This window comes from Pan troglodytes, chromosome 13 (assembly GCF_028858775.2).
Source record: "Pan troglodytes isolate AG18354 chromosome 13, NHGRI_mPanTro3-v2.0_pri, whole genome shotgun sequence".
NCBI lineage: Eukaryota > Metazoa > Chordata > Mammalia > Primates > Hominidae > Pan > Pan troglodytes.
The window spans coordinates 125,400,336-125,418,108 of NC_072411.2; the positions used below are offsets into that span (position 1 = coordinate 125,400,336).

The 17,773-nt window shown below is 40.1% G+C and overlaps 1 long non-coding RNA gene across 1 annotated transcript in view; it reads right to left on the minus strand.

Annotated features, from left to right (window-relative positions):
- LOC112208405 (uncharacterized) overlaps positions 1-9,992 on the minus strand; it is a 51,748-nt gene extending 41,756 nt beyond the window's left edge. The window contains exon 1 of the long non-coding RNA XR_002942884.3: positions 9,548-9,992. This is a non-coding gene — a long non-coding RNA (uncharacterized LOC112208405). The remainder of the gene's footprint in view (positions 1-9,547) is intronic.
- Positions 9,993-17,773: the final 7,781 nt, after the last annotated feature.

Sequence of the window (17,773 nt, forward strand, 5' to 3'; positions counted from 1 at the left end):
ATTTGCATATATATATCATATATAAAATATTAATTCTATACATTCAACCAAGTATAAATGGAGATTTTAGGGGACCCAGCTTGAACATTACTATAACACTGGGGCTAAACAAGGGTGAGCTGGCTGGCTGGTGGCTGAGTGCCCCAAAATTTGAAAGGACAGAAAGGCCTCAGGGAGAGGACTCATCTTAAGAGTCAAGCAGTCCGAGGCTGGACAAGGAACAGATCCGTAGTCATCCTAGGGCCTGCTTGGTATCTTGCCTGCAGGCCCAGTACTCTAGACTCTTGTGGAAAGAGAAAACAGAGTAAATATGCAGATAATTTTTTTCACTAACTACTTCATACAATGCATTGGGAAACAGGGCAATACTGTGTCTGCCCTCCTGTGCTTCCATATCAATGCCTTGCAGCTTGGTGCTGTGGGGCTGCAACACATTAGTGGTGGTACCTGTTGAAAACATTGGAAATGCCTGGAAGAAGCAATGGCACCTGATGGATGTGGAGTATTCAGCAGAGAAAAGATGAAGAGAAGGAAAAATAGTGGGTGTCACACAGTCTGTGATTGGAATAGCTTGGCAGTTCATGGAAGAAATTTCTTAGAGCCTTCCAGTAATTTTTAGGGGTTCTTTGTAGAAAGCTGTGGTTCTGAACATGGAGAGAAAGGTCAGGAAAATATGGCTAAGTGATGGAATTTTTGTGACCTAATTTCAAACTGGAAGCTGGTAGGATCCTTTGGAAATAGGGATTATGTACACATGTATTTATGGATAACTTTATAGAGCCATTCATTCCTTCAACATTTATTCAGTGTTTTGTAAATGCGGAAAATCATGCTAGAAGTATTTTTTAAAAACAGTAGTTTCACAATGAAAAGTGTTGAAAATAAACCTCTATCAGATTTTCTTTGCTGGTGAAAACAGGATAGACATATCTTTTCCTCGGGAAGCTGGTGGAGTTACCTTTTAAATGGTAACTTTTGGGAAACTGTACAGAGAGCTATCTAAGATTGCAGGCCCTGGAGTCAGGCTGCCTTCTTTGAAGCAAGCTCTGTCCCCATACTTGCTGTGTGGTCATGGGTAAGTTACTCAATGTTTCTGGGCCTCAATGTTCTCATCCTTTGAACGGGGATATTAATAGAGAAGTTAAATTGGATCATCTGGTTTAGATGCTGTAGATGTACCACCTAAAGCCATTGAGTCTGCCTATTTCATGTCTGCAGATCAACTCCCACTAATCCCTGTCTATATCTCTTTGTCAGGCTTTATTCAAAGCTGTTGAAGGCTGCACCTTTGAGGTGCTAGGGAATGAATGCCCAAGGAGCATCTCCCAAATCATGACCGAAGGGAATTGGTAGATAAATACCCATGTTTTATGTGGGATTAAGCTTCAGTTTCCTGGAGTGATAACTGGCTTCATAATGCACACACTCGTTCTTGGCTTCCTTCCCTTCCCTGTCTCATCTCTCGACCTCTTTTCTAGTTTTCACTACAACTTGCAAATTAACAACTTGCCCTTGAATCTTTGTTAGAGTCTGTTTCTGAGGAAGTCAAACCAAGATATAATTCACGTAAAGGATTTAACACATAGCAAACACTAAAAAATACAACAAAGCAAACACTATGTTATTACTATTGGATAACCTCTTACTTTTCCTATTTCATCTCAAAAGTTCTGGATTGTTGAATATCATGAAGCAATGCACTGCCCTTTTGAATGCTTAATCTTTTTTTCCAAGCTCTTAATTGTCATGGTATACATAAGAAAAAAAATTATTTGAGATAAAATCATAGCGCCTGTGAGAGGTTGTTCCCCAAGCCACAGTTTTTGTTACATAATGTTTTCCCTGTGGATCTCTGGATATTTCAGTGAGTAACCAATGAACTCCATCCTATTTATATATCTGTATAAATTTAGCTGTTTACAGGATGTTTGCCTGATTAATGAATGGAGAAGGATGAATAACGGAAATATACCAATAATAATATGATAATGACACCAAAGTATACTTGTGTTATGACATGAATATTAAAGGTCAGGCAGTTCTAGGAATTCTAAATTCATCTTAAAGGACATTTCAGTCTTTAACTAATGGAAAGGTGAACTTCAAACATACTGACCTTGGGTTTTTGTTTTGACTATTAGTTTTGATGTGGATGCATTTGAAATTCACAGGAACAAAGGTTCTTCTTTGTCATTGATTAGTGCTTCTCCAAGTGAAGACTCATTTGGATGGATTTTATTTGTGTTTTCTTCTTGAAAGAAATATAAAGAAATAAGCATCATGCATTAGGGTATTTGAAATATAAGACTTGTGACGCTTGTCACAAGTCTTCTAACAAATTTTTATTTATTTAATAAATTGGTTTTTATTTTATTTAACAAATTGGTTAGGATTATGGGCTCTGGAGTCAGGCAGTCTGAGATCAAATTGTGGTTCTACAACTAGCAAAATACTTGATTTTGGTCAAGTTGCTCCATGTGTCTACTAAGCCTTTAATCTAAAATTAAAATTGTGCCAGCATCATTAGGCCATCGTGATGGTCAAATGTGTCTGGCACACGGTAAGCACTCCATTAGTCTTACCTACTGCTATTCCTTTTAAAGGGATTCTTTGTCTTCTACTTTTTCTCCTTTGAAATAGAGAAAAATCAATGGTGTGAAGGGTTTACAAATCTTCTAAAGTTTTGTGCACATAAAACAATGTGTTAATGTCTGTCTCCAAATGTAAGTCCTTATATTTTTGTGTCAATGTTGATTGAGGAGGTACCACATTTTATTTCCTCATGGAAGAGCTTTTTGTACACAAGGAGCCACATTTAGAATCTGGATCCTCTGTTTAATGGCTTTTATAATACATTTTCCAGTATTACAGTGTCCTATGGACTCATTCATTTTTTTATTAGAAACTTAAAGAGGTGAGAGCTATTATCCTTGTTTAAAGTCAGAAAGGCAAATGAATATCTCCAGCAAGAATTTACTAATGATTTGCCAGTCTGCATTTATTTTTCTGCTGAAATGTTTTTCCCCTAAATTTTTCTCCTAATCCTTGCTTTTCAATTAATGATGTTTTTTTAAAAAAATCTTTCTCTTTTCTTTTCTTCTTTTTTTCTCTTCTTCTTTCTCTCTGCTTGTGCCTTTCTTCTTTTTTCTCCATCAACCTACCCTTCTGCCTCTCTCTCTCTCTCCTCCTACCTCCCTCTCTCTCTTTCTCTCTCTTTCTCTCTCTCTCTCTTCCCCCCCTCCATGGTTTCCCTGTTGTTTCATTCCTATTAGAAAACCAAAAAAACTTTGGAGGAATATTATTTTAAAAGTGTATTGGGAAATACACCCAGGCATGGTGGCTCACACCTGTAATCCCTTTGGGAGGCCGAGACGGGTGGATCACCTGAGGTCAGGAGTTTGAGACCAGCCTGGCCAACATGGTGAAGCCCCATCTCTACTAAAAATTACAAAAATTAGCTGCGCATGGTGGGGCGTGCCTGTAGTCCCATTTGCTCAGGAGGCCAAGGCAGGAGAATTGATTGAACCTGGGAGGCAGAGGTTGCAGTGAGCCGAGATCATGCCACTGCCCTCCAGCTTGGGTGACAGAGCGAGACTCCATCTAAAAAAAAAAAAAAAAAAAAAAAAAAAAGAAAGAAAGAAAGAAAAAAAGAAAAAGTGTATTGGGAAATATATATTCAATATCTTTCATGGGTCAAGAAAGTGGTGTCATTTTAGGCATGCTCCAGCACTCCTGAATAATAGGGATTATTCGGTAAGAGACATCAGAGACTCAAAGTTATTTAGACTGTTACATAGAAGAGAACAATGAAAAGAAAATTTTTATCCCTGCCATTGAGGAAGGGAAGCCTATTTATAGCCTAATTATAGAAGGTGATTTAAAGATAGACACACTTAATATCTTTTTTATCCTCTACAGAAAGATCAGAGATGAATTATTGACTGGGGACTGATTTGCTTTTGAAGGAATGACAAATCATTAAATCATGTTGATTTAAATACCTTATTTTTTTCCAGTTATTCTGTAAGAAGAAGGAACACACTTCTTACAGAATATCTGGAAAACAAGGCATTTAAATTAGCAGGATCTGGTGACCTAATCCCTGAAATTTTCTAACATTTTCAGAGACCACAGCCAATATTTCTGAGAAATTGTGGAAAGGGATTGATGTCTTTCCAGACTAGCAAAGTGAAAAGAATAAAACTTATGTTATAAGACTTACATGTTTGAGGAAAGAAAGAGATTAGTATTGAACGGTGTAGTATGAATTTCTGAAAGACACCGAAAGAATATATCAAACAATAAATTTACCATTACTTGCAGAGGCATAGATGATTAGAAATAAAAAAGAATACAACTTTGGCATTAGTAAATCTTCCCAAAGTTAAGTAGCTATTTCTGCTGTACTAATGCAGACAAGGGTAGAGTGGAAGATACACTTTGCCTCAATTTCTCTATTGCTTTTGGGGTCTCATCAATTACTCAGTTAAGTGATTCTGGGATATTGATGGTGCTTGTGAAGGTAGCAGCACATCTGATTTTCAAGATGCATGGTTACTTACTGTTTACATGTGATTTTTTTTTCCTCCATAATTGGAGCACGAATGCCTGTCGTTCGATTAAATCATATCAGCTTCATCAGAATTTCTGGGAATGGAGTTTAGACATCTGTATTTTTTTAAGCTGCTTTGGTGGTCCTGGTGCCCAGAGAGGGTTGAGAGCTACTGTCTGTGATGAAAGGTACTGCTGCTCTAACCCCACAGAGCGGGACCAGACTAGAGACTTCATCTACCAATTGAATGTTTCCTCACAGCCCCGCATGCCTTTCCTGCCTTCTGCCTTCTAATGGCATTCCTGTGCCTACAAAGTCACCTATTTTTTCCTGAGATGTCCATGTCCCATGTATCCTTCAAGCCCCAGCTCGGTTTTATCTCTCTCATGAAGCTTCCCTGACAGTCCTAGCTCTTATTGGGCAGCCCTCTTTCACCCTCAACATCAGTAGCCCCACTAAGCAAAATGTGATCCATAAACCAGTAACGTAAAACTTCGCATGGAAGCTTGTTAGAAATGTAGAGTCTCAGGCACCTGCCTCAGACTCAATGAATCAAAAACTGCCTTTTAACCAGACTCCCAGAGGACTGGTGTGCCCTTTAAGGTTTGAGAAGCTCTGGTCCACAGCACGAACATGGCTTGGCCCTTCCTTGTAGGTTGTCTTATTCATAACTGATTTGCCTGTTCATCTCATCTTCTCAAATGGATTAAATGTTACTTGACGAAAAGGAACACCTCTTGGAATTCCTTTGCACCCTTCTATTACGTTCTGTACATGGACATGCAATGGCTGATAACAATAGATACATTTACTGAGTGCAGATTATGTGTCAGGTACACTATCAAATGCTTTATATAAATAATTTCATTGGCCAGGTGCAGTGGCTCACATCTGTAATCCCAGCACTTTGAGAGGCCAAGGCAGGTGGATCACTTGAGGTTAGGAGTTTGAGACCAGCTGGCCAACATGGTGAAACCTCATCTCTACTGAAAATACAAAAATTAGCTAGGTGTGGTGGCAGGTGCCTGTAATTCCAGCTACTTGAGAGGATGAGGCAGGAGAATTGCTTGAACCTGGGAGGCAGAGGTTGCAGTGAGCCAAGATCGTGCCACTGCACTCCAGGCTGGGAGACAGAGTGGGACTCAATCTCAAACAAAACAAAACAAAACAGAAAAACATGATAATAATTTTATTAAATCCCCACAGCAATCTGGTGATATAGAATTGAATACCCATTCTATACGAGAAAACTGAGGTTCAGAGTGGTTCACTAAGTTGCCTCAGGCCACATAGTTAGAAAGTGGCAGAATTGGAATTTAAAGCCAGGGCTCTTAACCACTGTGTAAACTGCAATATGCACTTAATAAATTGTTTAGTGATTCAAGGCTTAGGAAAAGGTGACATTGATTTAAAAGTCCTTTGGCTTTTACTTACAAATGTAGAGCCAACAGACAGAGATCCAGTGCCCCATTTAGAATATTTGGCAGGTTTATAAATATTGTTTCAGGCAACAGCTCTTCTCCCATCTCGTTTAGCTTTCATGGTAGTGTGTTATCACATCCTTCACCTGGATTCTCTTGTTTAGCCTAAACAAGTTTCTAGCATTAATCGTATTTGTATTATTTAAGATGGCAAGACTCAACCTGACTTCTATTATCGTTCCTCTCTTAGTTGGCTTTAGCTAAATAGGAACCAGTCTGATTTTGGTAAAGGCAGCTGGAAGTGGGGGTGGGTGTATCTCTCTTCTAATTTCTGTTCTTTGTTATTGTGACCACAGCAGCAGTGGATCAGAGCATGGACTTTGGCAGCAGACAAGCCTGGGTTTGAATCCTGACTCTGCCACTTACGTAAGTGATTTCAACTCTCAGTATCTCAGTTTCCCCATTTATAAAATGAAGCCAATATGGGATTGTGGAAATAAAATAATCCATTTAAACTCTCTAGGACACAGTAAACACTCAACAATTATGACCTCCTATTGTGAATTCAAGCCAGCTGCCTTGTTATTATTATTATTATTATTGTTGTTATTATTATTATTGAGATGGAGTCTTGCTCTGTCGCCAGGCTGGAGTGCAGTGGCGCAATCTCAGGTCACTGCAACCTCCGCCTCCCGGGTTCAAGCGATTCTCCTGCCTCAGCCTCCCGAGTACCTGGGACTACAGGTGTGCTCACTATGACCAGCTAATTTTTGTATTTTTAGTAGAGCCGGGGTTTCACCATGTTGGCCAGGATCGTCTCCATCTCTTGACCTCGTGATCCAACCGCCTCAGCCTCCCAAAGTGCTGGGATTACAGGCGTGAGCCACTGCTCCCGGTCGTTGTTATTTTTCAATATCTAACCCTAAGTAAACTTCTGGTAGAAGGAAGGTCACCAGACTGTAAGCCACCCAAAGGCACTACTTGCTTCTTGGTATATTGCACAGGCTAAGACACCTATTAGGTGGTTGTTTGGAAATCTTGGTTGGATGTTTTGTGGTCAAGATTGGAGACAATAAGTCATAAAAACATGTTTTCCTCTTTATTATCTCTTTTATCCATAAGTTAGTACCAAGAAAAGTTTGACCAATGATGAAGGCAGGGCTCCCTGGGAAGCTTCAGGCAGATAGGGATTGGTTTACCTGGTTCCCTCCTAGACGATCCTACACAGTGTACCCAGCACCTGTATGTGATGGCATACAGTAGAAGAAGGAGAGGTATCTTGACTGACTAGCTTTGCAGGCAATGAGCTTGACATGATTGCAACCCTAAAGTCAGTGGTGGACAAGCACTGTGGCAACAGAATATAGTGAAAACCAGATTTGAGATTGTGCTCTCACAGTCTCATTATTGTCCTAGAAATTAATGAACTTGGAGAATATTTCTGAGTTTTAGTAGCTAGGGCACCAGATAACAAGCACACAAAATGTACAGTATAGCTGGATGCCTCATTAGTGCTGTAAAGTGAATAATGCATACGTTACCTCAACAGGATATTGTGTAGGATTGCAAATTAATGTCAGTTATGAACTTTGGAGCTACTGAAAGTACTGAATTGCTGTGAGTTATTTGTTAGGAATAATTTGATTCAGTTGTATTTTGACTCTTGGTGTTTAGGATAGAGTATCCAATGCCCTCAGAATTCCCTCTCTCTCTCTCTCTCTCTCTCCTCTCTCCCTCTCTCTCTTTCTTTCTTTCTTTTGACAGAATCTCACTCTGTTGTCCAGGCTGGAGTGCAGTGGCTTGGTCTTGGCTCACTACAACCTCTGCCTCCTAGGTTCAAGTGATTCTCCTGCCTCAGCCTCCCGAGTAGCTGGGATTACAGGCATCCACCACCATGCCTGGCTAATTTTTGTATTTTTAGTAGAGATGGGGTTTTGCCATGTTGGCCAGGCTGGTCTCGAACTCCTGACCTCAGGTGATCCATCCACCTCAGCCTCCCAAGGTACAGGGATTACAGGTGTAAGCCACAGCGCCCAACCCTAGAATTTCATTTCTAAACGTTTTCTAGATGAGTCAAGTTAGACCTTTAGAGAAGTTGAAATTGGGCCAGGCGCGGTGGCTCACACCTATAATCCCAGCACTTTGGGAGGCCGAGGCAGGTGGATCACGAGGTCAGGAGATCGAGACCATCCTGGCTAACACGGTGAAACTCCGTCTCTACTAAAAATACAAAAAATTAGCCAGGCATGGTGGCGGGTGCCTGTAGTCCTAGCTACTTAAGAGGCTGAGACAGGAGAATGGCGTGAACCCGGGAGGAGGAGCTTGCAGTGAGCCGGGTTGGCACCACTGCACTCCAGCCTGGGCGACACAGCGAGACTCCGTCTCAAAAAAAAAAAAAAAAGAAAGAAATTGAAATGTTCAGCAATGCATATGTTTCTGAGGTTTTGCCATCACATATTATATGTGGTAAAGGGGTAAGAACACTGGCTTGGGAGCCCAAACACCTGCATTTGGTTTTAGTTCTCCAACCAAATCATCCTGGGTAACATTCAAGAGGTAACATCCCAGAGTTTCAGCTTACTAGGACTGATCATTACTACCAACTAAGTTTAACTTTTATTCCGTTTCAATACTCATTAGTTGTTTTGATTAATAACATCTTGCTATGATTTATCCTGTACTGCTCATAAGCAACAAACAAATAGATACCATTTTAAAATCACTGAAAGGGTTTAGAAGGATTAACAATAGAATATAAGGTATTTTTGGGATTTAAAAATAAATACTAGCCTTGTATTGGCAAAATACCCCTCTAAACCCATGTGGCCTGTTATTTTATTTGATAATTGGTTCTGTTTATAATTTACAACATGGTTGAGTGAAGAAATCCTTGATTATTATTCCTCATTCAAATACCGGTACATTTTGTGCTAGACTGAGTAGAAAGGAATATGGGTTTTATTTCATCTACTGTGTGTCTACTCCTTTGGGGAAGACAGGGTACTAACAATTATGGGCTGGTAAATATTTCAACTTGTTTCCAAGACTGCGGTAAGTAGTACAACACTACAAGACTCAAGGAAAAATTTCTAGCTGGGTAATATGTACCTTGCTCCCAATTCCATTTTAATTCAGTTGGGGTCAAGGATTGTGATAAAAATGTTAGCACTTATCTTCTAACAGAAAAACAGGTTGGCTTTTAGTCATGCAAAATACAATTTTGAACTTCTGCAGAATGTTCTGAAAAAATGTGAGGTTATTTAGTTTACTCAAAATTTATTTCTACCTACTTCTAAAATGGATTTGAGGTGACTAAGGTACAGTGAGTCCTCACTTAACGTCACTCATATGTTCTTAGAATCTGCAATTTTTAAGCAAAACAATGAAAGAAGAAGCTGATTTTACCACAGGCTAATTATATAAACAAGAATTAAGTTACTAGGGCATATTTCTGGTTACAAAAATATAACTAATTTTAAATAAAGATAAAAACACTTCTAATATTCAATATTAAGATAAATGTGAACCATACACACATTTAAAAAAGATGACTAAGAACAAGAAAATGGTTTACCCGTTGGAGGAGCCAAGATGGCCGAATAGGAACAGCTCCGGTCTGCAGCTCCAAGTGTGAGCAACGCAGAAGATGGGTGATTTCTGCATTTCCATCTGAGGTACTGGGCTCATCTCACTAGGGAGTGCCAGACAGTGGGTGCAGGTCAGTGGGTGCACACACCATGCGCGAGCCGAAGCAGGGCGAGGCATTACCTCACTTGGGAAGCGCAAGGGGTCAGGGAGTTCCCTTTCTGAGTCAAAAAAGGAGTGACTGACGGCACCTGGAAAATCGGGTCACTCCCACCTGAATACTGCGCTTTTCCGACGGGCTTAAAAAACGGCGCACCACGAGATTATATCCCACACATGGCTCGGAGGCTCCTATGCCCACGGAGTCCCGCTGATTGCTAGCACAGCAGTCTGAGATCAAACTGCAAGGCGGCAGGGAGGCTAGGGGAGGGGCGCCCGCCATTGCCCAGGCTTGATTAGGTAAACAAAGCAGCTGGGAAGCTCAAACTGGGTGGAGCCCACCACAGCTCAAGGAGGCCTGCCTGCCTCTGTAGGCTCCACCTCTGGGGGCAGGGCACAGACAAACAAAAAGACAGCAGTAACCTCTGAAGACTTAAATGTCCCTGTCTGACAGCTTTGAAGAGAGCAGTGTTTCTCCCAGCACGCAGCTGGAGATCTGAGAACGGGCAGACTGCCTCCTCAAGTGGGTCCCTGAACCCTGACCCCCGAGCAGCCTAACTGGGAGGCACCCCCCAGCAGGGGCACACTGACACCTCACACGGCAGCGTACTCCAACAGACCTGCAGCTGAGGGTACTCTCTGTTAGAAGGAAAACTAACAAACAGAAAGGACATCCACACCAAAAACCCATCTGTACATCACCATCATCAAAGACCAAAAGTAGATAAAACCACAAAGATGGGGAAAAAACAGAACAGAAAAACTGGAAACTAAAAAGCAGAGCGCCTCTCCTCCTCCAAAGGAACGCAGTTCCTCACCAGCAACGGAACAAAGCTGGATGGAGAATGACTTTGACGAGCTGAGAGAAAAAGGCTTCAGATGATCAAATTACTCTGAGCTATGGGAGGACATTCAAACCAAAGGCAAAGAAGTTGAAAACTTTGAAAAAAATTTAGAAGAATGTATAACTAGAATAACCAATACAGAGAAGTGCTTAAAGAAGCTGATGGAGCTGAAAACCAAGGCTCGAGAACTACGTGAAGAATGCAGAAGCCTCAGGAGCCAATGTGATCAACTGGAAGAAAGGGTATCAGCAACGGAAGACGAAATGAATGAAATGAAGCGAGAAGGGAAGTTTAGAGAAAAAAACAATAAAAAGAAATGAGCAAAGCCTCCAAGAAATATGGGACTATGTGAAAAGACCAAATCTACATCTGACTGGTGTACCGGAAAGTGATGGGGAGAATGGAACCAAGTTGGAAAACACTCTGCAGGATATTATCCAGGAGAATTTCCCCAATCTAGCAAGGCAGGCCAACGTTCAGATTCAGGAAATACAGAGAACACCACAAAGATACTCCTCGAGAAGAGCAACTCCAAGACACATAATTGTCAGATTCACCAAAGTTGAAATGAAGGAAAAAATGTTAAGGGCAGCCAGAGAGAAAGGTCGGGTTACCCTCAAAGGGAAGCCCATCAGACTAACAGTGGATCTCTTGGCAGAAACCCTACAAGCCAGAAGAGAGTGGGGGCCAATATTCAACATTCTTAAAGGAAAGAATTTTCAACCCAGAATTTCATATCCAGCCAAACTAAGCTTCATAAGTGAAGGAGAAATAAAATACTTTACAGACAAGCAAATACTGAGAATTTTGTCACCACCAGGCCTGCCTTACAAGAGCTCCTGAAGGAAGCACTAAACATGGAAAGGAACAACTGGTACCAGCTGCTGCAAAATTATGCCAAAATGTAAAGACCATCGAGACTAGGAAGAAACTGCATCAACTAATGAGCAAAATAACCAGCTAACATCATAATGACAGGATCAAATTCACACATAACAATATTAACTTTAAATGTAAATGGACTAAATGCTCCAATTAAAAGACACAGACTGGCAAATTGGATAAAGAGTCAAGACCCATCAGTGTGCTGTATTCAGGAAACCCATCTCACGTGCAGAGACACACATAGGCTCAAAATAAAGGGATGCAGGAAGATCTACCAAGCCAATGGAAAACAAAAAAAGGCAGGGGTTGCAATCCTAGTCTCTGATAAAACAGACTTTAAACCAACAAAGATCAAAAGAGACAAAGAAGGCCATTACATAATGGTAAAGGGATCAATTCAACAAGAAGAGCTAACTATCCTAAATATATATGCACCCAATACAGGAGCACCCAGATTCATAAAGCAAGTCCTGAGTGACCTACAAAGAGACTTAGACTCCCACACATTAATAATGGGAGACTTTAACACCCCACTGTCAACATTAGACAGATCAGCAAGACAGAAAGTCAACAAGGATACCCAGGAATTGAACTCAGCTCTGCACCAAGTGGACCTAATAGACATCTACAGAACTCTCCACCCAAAATCAACAGAATATACATTTTTTTCAGCATCACACCACACCTATTCCAAAATTGACCACATAGTTGGAAGTAAAGCTCTCCTCAGCAAATGTAAAAGAACAGAAATTATAACAAACTATCTCTCAGACCACAGTGCAATCAAACTAGAACTCAGGATTAAGAATCTCACTCAAACCTGCTCAACTACATGGAAACTGAACAACCTGCTCCTGAATGACTACTGGGTACATAATGAAATGAAGGCAGAAATAAAGATGTTCTTTGAAACCAATGAGAACAAAGACACAACATACCAGAATCTCTGGGATGCATTCAAAGCAGTGTGTAGAGGGAAATTTATAGCACTAAATGCCCGCAAGAGAAAGCAGGAAAGATCCAAAATTGACACCCTAACATCACAATTAAAAGAACTAGAAAAGCAAGAGCAAACACATTCAAAAGTTAGCAGAAGGCAAGAAATAACTAAAATCAGAGCAGAACTGAAGGAAATAGAGACACAAAAAACCCTTCAAAAAATTAATGAATCCAGGAGCTGGTTTTTTGAAAGGATCAACAGAATTGATAGACTGCTAGCAAGACTAATAAAGAAAAAAAGAGAGAAGAATCAAATAGACGCAATAAAAAATGATAAAGGGGATATCACCACCGATCCCACAGAAATACAAACTACCATCAGGGAATACTACAAACACCTCTACACAAATAAACTAGAAAATCTAGAAGAAATGGATAAATTCCTGGACACATACACTCTCCCAAGACTAAACCAGGAAGAAGTTGAATCTCTGAATAGACCAATAACAGGAGCTGAAATTGTGGCAATAATCAATAGCTTACCAACCAAAAAGAGTCCAGGACCAGATGGATTCACAGCCGAATTCTACCAGAGGTACAAGGAGGAACTGGTACCATTCCTTCTGAAACTATTCCAATCAATAGAAAAAGAGGGAATCCTCCCTAACTCATTTTATGAGGCCAGCATGATTCTGATACCAAAGCCAGGCAGAGACACAACCAAAAAAGAGAATTTTAGACCAATATCCTTGATGAACATTGATGCAAAAATCCTCAATAAAATACTGGCAAACCGAATCCAGCAGCACATCAAAAAGCTTATCCACCATGATCAAGTGGGCTTCATCCCTGGGATGCAAGGCTGGTTCAATATACGCAAATCAATAAATGTAATCCAGCATATAAACAGAGCCAAAGACAAAAACCACATGATTATCTCAATAGATGCAGAAAAAGCCTTTGACAAAATTCAACAACCCTTCATGCTAAAAACTCTCAATAAATTACGTATTGATGGGACGTATTTCAAAATAATAAGAGCTATCTATGACAAACCCACAGCCAATATCATACTGAATGGGCAAAAACTGGAAGCATTCCCTTTGAAAACTGGCACAAGACAGGGATGCCCTCTCTCACCACTCCTATTCAATATAGTGTTGGAAGTGCTGGCCAGGGCAATTAGGCAGGAGAAGGAAATAAAGGGTATTCAATTAGGAAAAGAGGAAGTCAAATTGTCCCTGTTTGCAGACGACATGATTGTATATCTAGAAAACCCCATTGTCTCAGCCCAAAATCTCCTTAAGCTGATAAGCAACTTCAGCAAAGTCTCAGGATACAAAATCAATGTACAAAAATCACAAGCATTCTTATACACCAACAACAGACAAACAGAGAGCCAAATCATGAGTGAACTCACATTCACAATTGCTTCAAAGAGAATAAAATACCTAGGAATCCAACTTACAAGGGATGTGAAGGACCTCTTCAAGGAGAACTACAAACCACTGCTCAAGGAAATAAAAGAGGATACAAACAAATGGAAGAACATTCCATGCTCATGGGTAGGAAGAATCAATATCATGAAAATGGCCATACTGCCCAAGGTAATTTACAGATTCAATGCCATCCCCATCAAGCTACCAATGACTTTCTTCACAGAATTGGAAAAAACTACTTTAAAGTTCATATGGAACCAACAAAGAGCCCGCATCGCCAAGTCAATCCTAAGCCAAAAGAACAAAGCTGGAGGCATCACACTACCTGACTTCAAACTATACTACAAGGCTACAGTAACCAAAACAGCATGGTACTGGTACCAAAACAGAGATATAGATCAATGGAATGGAACAGAGCCCTCAGAAATAACGCTGCATATCTACAACTATCTGATCTTTGACAAACCTGAGAAAAACAAGCAATAGGGAAAGGATTCCCTATTTAATAAATGGTGCTGGGAAAACTGGCTAGCCATATGTAGAAAGCTGAAACTGGATCCCTTCCTTACACCTTATACAAAAATCAATTCAAGATGGATTAAAGACTTAAACGTTAGACCTAAAACCATAAAAACCCTAGAAGAAAACCTAGGCATTAGCATTCAGGACATAGGCATGGGCAAGGACTTCATGTCTAAAACACCAAAAGCAATGGCAACAAAAGCCAAAATTGACAAATGGGATCTAATTAAACTAAAGAGCTTCTGCACAGCAAAAGAAACTACCATCAGAGTGAACAGGCAACCTACAAAATGGGAGAAAATTTTCACAACCTACTCATCTGACAAAGGGCTAATATCCAGAATCTACAATGAACTCAAACAAATTTACAAGAAAAAACCAAACAACCCCATCAAAAAGTGGGCGAAGGACATGAACAGACACTTCTCAAAAGAAGACATTTATGCAGCCAAAAAACACATGAAAAAATGCTCATCATCACTGGCCATCAGAGAAATGCAAATCAAAACCACAATGAGATACCGTCTCACACCAGTTAGAATGGCAATCATTAAAAAGTCAGGAAACAACAGGTGCTGGAGAGGATGTGGAGAAATAGGAACACTTTTACACTGTTGGTGGGACTGTAAACTAGTTCAACCATTGTGGAAGTCAGTGTGGCGATTCCTCAGGGATCTAGAACTAGAAATACCATTTGACCCAGCCATCCCATTACTGGGTATATACCCAAAGGACTATAAATCATGCTGCTATAAAGACACATGCACACGTATGTTTATTGCAGCATTATTCACAATAGCAAAGGCTTGGAACCAACCCAAATGTCCAACAATGATAGACTGGATTAAGAAAATGTGGCACATATACACCATGGAATACTATGCAGCCATAAAAAAGGATGAGTTCATGTCCTTTGTAGGGACATGGATGAAATTGGAAATCATCATTCTCAGTAAACTATCGCAAGAACAAAAAACCAAACACCGTATATTCTCACTCATAGGTGGGAATTGAACAATGAGATCACATGGACACAGGAAGGGGAATATCACACTCTGGGGACTGTTGTGGGGTGGGGGGAGGGGGGAGGGATAGCATTGGGAGATATACCTAATGCTAGATGACGAGTTAGTGGGTGCAGCGCACCAGCATGGCACATGTATACATATGTAACTAACCTGCACAATGTGTACATGTACCCTAAAACTTAAAGTATAATAAAAAAGAAAGAAAGAAAGAAAGAAAGAAAATGGTTTACCCAAGTTCTGTGAAATCAGTGAGCGAAGGCAGTCATAGTGCTGGTGGGTTAAATCAAAGTATAAATGCAGAGCAAAAATGTCAAGGATAAATACCTGCCACCATGCAATTCAAAAACAATCACACATATGGCAGGCTTACTGAACACTTTCGTTTTACATCATTTATTGTGGTAGCTCTATAGGATTATCACATCTTTTACAAGTTTTTATTTGACAATAATTTGTATTCATTCATTCATTCTTTCATTCATTCATTTTCCTACCAGCTTACTCCAGTTCAGGGTTGTGGGTGGCTGGAGCTTATCCCGGCACTCAGGGTGCAAGGCAGGACCCAATCCTGGCCAGGACACCATTCCATCACGGGACACACTCACACACACATACACACACACGCACACACATACACACACACGCTCACTGAGACTGGGACAATGGAGACACACCAGTTCATCTAACATGCGCATCTTTGGGATGTGGGAGGAAACCAAAGTACCCAAAGAAAAGCCACGCAGACACAGAGAGGACGTGCAAACTCCACCCAGATAGTGGGCCTGGCTGGAAATCCATTTCTCCCCTCATCAATGTTATAACGAAATGACGTTGAACGGAATGGTGTTATTCAAGGATATGCTGTACTAACAAATTTGAGCTGCAATTGAAATTCATTGTTATTTGCTGTGCTGGAGGTGATTTGGTTAATGGAAGTTTAATGGGCTAAAACTGCCCTTATTTGGTAAGGATTGAAAAGTGATTTTATTGCTCCTTCATTTTCACATGGTTTTCATCAACACTGATGGTTCAGAAAATAAACATGAGTGCTTCTGAGACCTGCAATTTTGGGAAAGCTGAGTCCAAAGCATTAGTATTGAATTTGTATACAATGAAGTATGCATTCATGTTAATGTGGCCCAGCTGGGCTATTTTAAATAGAAATTTGGCATCCTTGGACTAATATTCTGAAAACCTCCGGATTATAATTTATTATTATTTTATTCAAATTTTAAAATTCAGTATATATCTCCCAGAAGGCTGATTTTTATTTAAAAGAAAAGGAAAAGGGGCTGGAATTGTTTTGGGGATGTTTTATTTCCATCTTGCCATTTAAGTGGTTAGGATAGTATGGAGTGATGGGAGAATTATTGTGTTTCATAGATTCAAAGGTACACATTTTTTCTTTTATATTTTAACATTTTTAAAATCAGCATGCATCTTATAGCTGATAGTATCTTAAAATCGTTGTCAACCAAAGTATACAGTTTTCACTGCTTGCATATAAGCAAACTTGGTGAAAACAAAACTGCAGTCCCTTGAAGCTACTGTCAACAAATCATTTAGATGATTTGACAGAGGATCCGAATTCTAGTTATCGTCTGAAGACTTTTAGTTGACAATTTGGTGAGATGAAAGAAGTACCAATAATCAAAGCTTACAGAATGGGTGTCAGAGGATTAGCAGAAAAGCCAGAGACAGTAATGAAAACTCTTCAGGACTGTTGCCATCAACACTTTAAGTTGAAAATGTATTCAGAAGCTTGAAGTCTGAATGGGAAACAGTTTTAGGAATACCTCAACCAATTTATTTCACTTTCATTTTATTTAATATGTATGCATTAAAATGGCTAGGCACGGTGGCTCATGCCTATAATCCCAGCACTTTGGGAGGCTGAGGCCGGCAGATCACCTGAAGACAGGAGTTTGAGACCAACCTGGCCAACATGATGAAACCCCATCTCTACGAAAAATTCAACAATTAGTCAGGTGTGGTGGCGCACATCTGTAATCCCAGCTACTCAGGAGGCTGAGGCAGAAGAATCGCTGGAATCTGGGAGGCGGAGGCTGCAGTGAGCCAAGATCATGCCACTGCACTCCAGCCTGCGTGACAGAGCCAGACTCCATCTCAAAAAAAAAAGTGTGTGTGTATATATATATGAATATATATATGCATTAAATGATATATGATAAACGTTTATACTTATTTAATTAGTAGGTTGGTTTCTTTCTTAAAAGTGAACAAAATAATAATCTGTGGTGTCACATTTTAGACAAAATATGGTACTTATATATTGTTTCAATTTCTACAACCAAAATGGTTGGGGCCACCAATGATGGAAAACCAGACCCATATCCCCAAAGAGTCAAAAATACTTAATGGAAATTTAGGACATCCT